Raw genomic sequence first — 7,955 nt, forward strand, 5'->3', positions numbered from 1 at the left:
GGGCACTTCACCTCTGTGGTCTTTCCTCCCAAAACCCGCAACCCGTCTACTCTTCAGAAACCCCAACAGAGGGATAGTCCAAAAGATGTCTCACCCAAACTCTTCAAAACTGTCAAGGTCATCAAAAACAAGGAAAGTCTGAGAAATTGTCACAGCCAAGAGGAACATAAGTGTAATGGGATATCCTAGATGGGATCCTGGAACAGAAAAAGGATATTTGGTAAAAACTAAGGAAATCTGAATAAAGAGTGGATTCTAGTCAACAATGGTGTTTCCTTGTCAGTTCATCAATTATAATAAACATACCATACTAATGTAAAATGTTAATATTAGGGAAAACTGTATGGAGGGTATATGCAAATTCTCTGTACTGTCTTCACAAACTTTTTGTAAATCTATAACTATTCTAAAATAAAATATTTGTTTAAAACCATCTAAAACCATCGAAGGCAAGGGTCTTAAAGGTCATCTCTAAAACAGCCCAAGCAGGTGGCCCTGGGGGCACTTCTGGTAACAGGACTTGTCCATACTCTCCCTCCTTATGAAATCACTTTTTCTCATTGAACAGCAAATTGACCTCTTCACTTCTCACCTAGAAAACTCAGAACTCTGGTCTCAGTTCTATCCTCTAAAACCCAGAGGAAAAATCAGGAGTCTAGACTCCCTTCTCTAATATGCCCTCAAATGTTTCAGAGTTACACTTTATCAAATCAAAAGAGACCTGCAAGCATATTGCAGACCCAAACCTTCATTTTTAAAAAAATTTTTAACATTTATTCATTTTTGAGAGAAAGACACAGAGACAGAGAGACAGAGAGACAGTTTGAGTCGGGGAGGGGGAGAGAGACACACACACACACAAAATCCAAAGCAGGTTCCAGCTCCAAGCTGCCAGCACAGAGCCCGATATGGAGCTCAAACTCACAAACTGCGAGATCATGACCTGAGTTGAAGTTGGACGCCTAACCAACTGAGTCACCCAGGTGCCCCCCAAACCTTCATTTTATTTTATTAAGATTTTGTTTTAAAGTAATCTCTGCACCCAACATGGGGCTCAAACCTACAACCCCAAGATCAAGAATCACATGCTCAACCGACTGAGCCAGCCAGGTACCCCCAAGACTTCATTTTAGAGACAAGGAAACTCAGTCCCAGGGGGCAGAAAACTCAGTCACACAGACACTGAAACTCAGGTTTGGTACACTAGTCCAAAGTAGTTTTCTTTATGACATTATATTAAAATGTGTCCCTGTACATATTATAATTTCTTCACTGTTATCATAATTTGGGACATCCAGATGTTTTTACATATCCTTCCAGGCAGACCCTTGTCAGCTGTGAATGTCTCTTTGATTCTTCTCCATAGTCCTTTCAAGAAGCTGTCAGCATTAGGGGTATTAAAGAAATCAATATTCCTTCCTTCCTAATAATTGATGTCCCAGATTGAATACAATGCTCCAGATGAGACCTAACCAATCCCATTCTGTGATATGAAGTTACAAATAAATAAGCATCCCTTCCCTAAGCAAGCCTCTGATGCACATTGGCTAACTGTCACAGGCACAAAGCATGGATCCTCACGCAGCCTTTATAGCCAATCAAAATGTCAAGGTCAAAGTCACCATCACTTCATGGCCCCATTCCACCTCCCTCCTATCTCTTCCAAAAAGCTTTTACCCACTGAGAAAGAATAAAGGAAGGAGCTAGACAAGAACTAACATTTACTGATACTGTATAAGGCACATTATATATATTACACATTGATTTATTCAATTAACATTTCTTGAGCATTTTGATGTGCCAGAAATTGGGGAAAATCCAAACATAAGATACCATCCAGGCCTTCAATGATTTTAGTCCAGTAGGAAGAATATTCATATCAACAATAAATTGACAAAAAAAAATGGCAGCATGAGGTTGGGAGGTAATAAATACCCAGTACTTTGTGAGAGATTTATTCTTTGCCTATGACTATATTTTCCAGATGAGGCAGCTGAGGCTTCAAAGAGTTAAGTATGCTACCCACTAAAATGAGTTACTCAATGATTGAGGCAGAGATTTTAATTCAGGAGACATAGCTCTGAAGTCCATACTTTTTCACCATAATAATGCTTCCCAAACTAAGTTATCGATTTATGCTATGCAAAAGGTGTCCTGTGGTCAGTTAAGTTTGAAAATATAGAAGACCATGTTTTCCCCTTGGAAATTCAAAATGCCCATATGCATAATGAAGGCTTGAAGAAGTCTTGCAATAAAATAGCTGCCTAACCCAATAGTGTTCTAGACATAACTGGCCACTGAAATATTTTTTCTTAACTTTTTAATTTAATTTATATATAATTGACATACATTATACAACATAATCAATGTTTGTATATATTTTGAAATGATAACCACAATGAACCTAGTTACCATCCATCATCACCCATAATTATAATTTTTTTCTTTGTGATGAAAACTTTTAGTATCTACTCTCATAGCAACTTTCAAATATACAATACAGTATTGTTAACTATAGTCCCCATGCTATATATTATATCCCTTGACTTATTATTTTAGACCTGGGAGTTTATTTTTTCACCCCTTCCCCCATTTCACTCACCCTGGTCCCCTCCCTACCCCATCTCTAGCAACCACATTTCTGTTCTTTGTATCCATGCACTTGATTTTTGTCTGTTAGGTTGGTTTGGTTTTTTGTCTGTTTCTAGATTCCACTCTGAGCTCTTTTTTTCAAAGAGTACTTACTAATATATATAGAATCAACGTTACAGGAATACATACCTCTCTATACCCTGCTGTCATGCCTAAGGTAAACAAATGCCACTATGGCACACCTGAGGGGAAAAAAAATAGCCTAAAGTGGACTCAGCAGGTTAGAAATGTGAGCAAGCCAAAATGTCCTCTGAATAAACATATCAATAACCATGAGGCTTAGGACTTTTGGCCTAGATGACATGAAGGTAAAGATATATCTTAGGCCAAGACAGCTTGGGTTCAGCTCCAAATTCTAATTCTAATTCTTGCACAATCTTCCAGAATTTCCTGGGTAGCTCTGAGGTCTGAACTTGCAGGGAGCCAATAGAAGTTCTAGTAATATTCAGTCATAGAGAGGAAAGGCACAATAAGGGAAGAGAAGGACATCTGGCAGCACAAGACAGAAAGAAAAGTAGGATAGGAACTGGTCAAGAAAGGGAAGTTCCTTGGAGAGGAGAGAGGTTAAGTGTTAAAGCAGCAGTAGCATCCAGGCACTGCTGTGGTCATAAATACCTACTGATAGCACTGTATTTATTTCCTTTTTCCTTATCAAATCACCTACATCAGGGTTTCTAAACTATAGCACTTTTGACACTTGGGAGAGCCAATTGTTTAGTGGAAGTAGAGAACTGTCTAGTACATTGTAAGATGTTGAACAGTATCCCTAGCCTCTACCATATCCCAGAATTATATGCCAGTAGCACCAAAAATGTCTCCAGATTTTGCCAAATGTCCCCTGGGGTGGAGAGTCGGGGTGAGGGGTGGGGAACGGAAGGAAATCACCTCCAAGTTTGAACCACTGCCCTAAACAGTTTTTTGGCATCTATCACCATGCCATGCTACCAGATAAACTCCAAATAAGCAATTAGCCTTCAAAACAAAGATATGACCTCTCCTGAATATTCACCTGGGCCTCAAGCTACCTTCCAACCCCTTACTGCTTTCCCAGTGCTTACTGCCAGGTCATGTGACTTCTGCTCACTCATGAGGGCCCTTCTCAAATCTCACCAACTCCTTCCATGAAGTCTTCCTGTCAACTGGAGTCAGCTATGAACCTTCACCTTCCTGCTATCCTGATTCATGGTCCAGCACTGTTAGCAGAGGTGCATAATCGACTGCAATTGAACACCTATGTATATTTGATCTAGCACTGTCCTGTAACTCATTTCAGCGAGCAAACATTGATAGAGCATATATGATATGTCAGACACCATGCTAGTGCAGTGGGACACAGAGACACAGGATATGAGCTTTCCCATTAAGAAGTTCATAGTCTCAGGAGGAAGATAGACCCAGAAGGTACAGCCCTACACAGCTGCTTGTCTTGTCTCCTCTGTGGGCTCCCTGGGTATAAAATGCAAAAGTCTAATCCTTCTTTCATGTCCATCACAGTGCTGTGAACTTGGCAGGTACCTAACGGATTGCAGTGAACTGGAATCAATGAGGAAACAGAGCTTCTGTAAGACCATATCTCCACAAAGGCAATTGATATCTACTGAGTTTCCACTGGGCATTTTCTTTTATGAAGTGATGGTAAAGTAAACAGTGGTTGTCTTTATTTGAAAAAATAAAAAGATAGCAACCCTATGTAAGTACGCTTTGCTTTAAAAAAAAATTTTTACTGCATGAAATCCAAAAATCTAGGACCCACTGCTTGAATAGGGAATGTATAGAAAGGGAAAGGGGGGAGGGCAAGAAACACATTTAAACAATTTGTAAGTTATGAAAACTTTGCAAAAATAATTATTGACAACAAATAGACTAGGGAATACTTGGAAAATATGAACATATACAAACCAGCAAATTGTAAGAGTCTGCATTACTGAGTCTTTGGGGGGAATATACTAATGCTCTAATATTTTTGAAAAGTGATGGGGAACAGAAGGATAAAAGGAATGTGGGAAGACAGATGGAGGTATTTGCTGTCTTAAACCAGAAAAAACAAGAGCCCTAAATGGCCATGGTTTAGGAAAGCTAGCTCTAGCATTTCCAAGAAACAATGGAACAGAGTTTAAAATATTTGAACAACAAAGATGAATAGTGGATATAAGCTATATAGCAGAGACACAGCTACCATTATGAATCAGGGGACGGAATTCACAGGTGTCAAAGCTCAGACATCCCCCCCCCCGAATAAATAGTAGAAGGAGTTTTTAGTATTATCATTGACATATTAAGTTCCCCCTGGTCCTGTAACCTTTTTCCTTCCTCTCCTTGGATCTGAACGAGTATCATAAATGGCATTTATACAGAAGCCTTGTAAAGAACCAAGCTGCTGACTTGACAGGAAAATTACCCAAGAATTCTATCCTAACCGTTCATTCAACAAAACTAAGAGTGATCCCAGATCCAGAGCAGCAAATGAAGCTCAGGCCGGTCTATTTCAAAAGGCACCTCTGTCTAGAGTTTACAGGTCTCAAGCCCACTCCAGGACACGCTTCAACCACAGCACAGCACAGCCCATCACAGTTCTCCAGCAGCAAGAAACATTTTCCTGCTCACCCTTGCAGATACCAAAAACTCAGGAACATCGGTTATATGTAGCCCATATATATTGTAGAATTGGGACCCAAGAGCCAAAAGCCCATGTCAGGAGGAAGAGTGGTAAACTGATGGGCAGAGAGGCAGGGGAAGATCAAGGCCCTCCCCACAGCAGGCACCCATCAACCTTAGGTGAAAGGGTTCAAATGATGAACAGGAGGCCATAAAGACAGCCTTGCCTTAGCCAAGTCCAACTTTGCCCAAATGGCATGGGGCCTTTGATGCAGTTACTTTCAGGAGGCAGCTCCAGTCCACCCAGCCCTGAGAAAGTTAGAACTTCACACAAGAGTTGCACCCACCATAAAGAAGCACAAGCCTCAAGGCCAGCCCCAGCCCAGAGACGTGTCCAGCCCTGGAACAGGAGAAACTGTCTCTCTTGACCAGAATGTAGCCACCCAAGAACTTGAAAATGAGAAAATGAGCCTGTCTTTTACAGCCAGGGCAAAGATATGCAAAGCCTGCCTGGAAATATTAACATATCTATGGATGGAATGTGTCCATTAAAGAAGAAATTCTCTTCAGGCAGTTGTTTTATCAAAGTGCCAGTCCTTTCTCCTTATTAGGTGGTAAGATGTACAAGGGGGTTAACAGTATTTTTTAAGTGAAATAGAAGATATAAGAATGCATCACACATGATAATACATATTGCTTCCACTAAATGTATGTGTGTGTGTGTGTGTGTGTGTGTGTGTGTGTGTGTACACGTGTATGGTAGTCTCAATTTAAAATATATATCTTGAGGGGGTACCTGGGTGGCTCAGCGGTTGAGCATCTGACTCTTGATTTTGGCTCAGGACATGATCTCATGGTTTGTGAGTTTAAGCCCCAAGTTGAGCTCTGTGCTAACAGTGCAGAGCCTGCTTGGTATTCCCTCTCTCTCTCTCTCTCTCTCTCTCTCTCTCTCTCTCTCTCTCTCTCTCAAAAATAAATACATAAACAAACATTTTTTTAAATTTCTGGCAAAAATTCCTGTGGCACAAGTTTTTCCAAAGTCATTTCTGGTGTTGGAATATACATGCAATATGCCTAGCTACACATACTCACTTCAAGGCAGGTAAAAACCTCAGTCCTAAAAGAAATTTAAAGGAAAAACATCAGTCTCCAAATGCATTAGAAATAGAATCTCTCCCATGAGGCTGGACATGCCTTAGAGATGTGGTTCTCAAAGTGTACTTCCCAGACCTTGTGAGAAATGCATACTCTCAGCCTCACCCACACCTACTGAGTCAGAAACTGTGGAGGTGTGTCCCAGCTTTGTGTGTTTGAGAACCAGTGCTTTGGAGAAACTTACCAAGGAGGAGACAAAAATAAAAGCAACGGGAGTCCAAGCAGAAGCTCACATGAAGAGCTGTGCTCATGATACCCACTGAGCTATGCCATTTAAAACAGAGGCTGAAGTGCTCAGATTCTGTAAACCCACCACCTGGGGCTTGAACCCCAGCTCTGGTACTTGACGGCTGCTACTTCCTTTAACCCTTGCATCCTCATCTGCAAGTTGTTCTCAGGACTCAGTGACATGTTCCCTATAAAGCACTTAGCACAGAACAGCTCACTGAGAGCCAATACCCTGGAATAAACTCAAGCAAGTCTGTCCCCTCCAAGCGTGTCAACATCTCTATAGTTTTAGCACCCTTTGGAGTAGCTGGCTTCAAATTGGGGTACACAGACCCTTGGGAGTATATGCGGACTTGGTTTGGGAGCATTGATAGATTTATGAGGATCAATTTCCAAACCCTCAGTTTTCTGGCAGACTCTCCTAAAATTGATCTGCCTGAAGTGGGGGCATCAGGCGAGTTCTCTTTCTTGACCCTCTCTCTCCTTCACAGAAGTCTTCCTCCCACCAATCAAAAGAAAGACACTCTCACTCATCCCAAACCTTAATATGATCCGTCCTGGATATAAACTTTCAGGTCTCCAAACAGAGGGAGTAAGTAGACTACTCATGTGAATGTCTCTAATGAGCAGGTAACAAAGCCATTTGAGCAACTCAAACAACTGGTTACAAGTCTTTTCCCAAATCAGGTCTTTTCTACATAATCCAAGGAGGATCTAAATGAGCTGTCAGCTGATAGATCATTAAAACAATTTTTGGTGATAGGTCATGATGTGATTTTAATATATGACTTGGACATACTCAAAATAATTCAGATTCAGCAATATTCCTTATATTTCCACCTACTGCTATGAAGATTTTCCATAGACTTATGTGAACATTTTTAGCACTTGTGTCTTAATAAACAAAGAATAGGATTGTAATTATATTTGTCTCACTCTAGCAGTAAGTAATATTCATCCACTGGTAGATGCAATAATTTCTGAAAATCCCACCCATCCCCTACAGATGGATTTCTAATGAATTTTACTTTTTGTGTTTAGTAATTATATATAAAAATGTATATTTATGTTGTTTCTCAACTGCATAGTAATAATAATTATAATGATAATTCAATCCAGAAAAAATGTTTCAATACTTAAAGCCTCTTAGCCATGTGAAATGTTTCCAAATGGTATTTCAATTTATATGTATGTTATTGTTACAGAGAAGTATGATACTGAAATCAATAAAAAAACTTCCAGCATAAAAATATATTACATTAGGATAAAACTCTGTGGGGAAAGCAGAATGAAAATATAAGTCAAGGAGAAAAGAAGTGATGTAA

Source organism: Suricata suricatta, chromosome 9 (assembly GCF_006229205.1).
Source record: "Suricata suricatta isolate VVHF042 chromosome 9, meerkat_22Aug2017_6uvM2_HiC, whole genome shotgun sequence".
Classification (NCBI taxonomy): Eukaryota; Metazoa; Chordata; class Mammalia; order Carnivora; family Herpestidae; genus Suricata; species Suricata suricatta.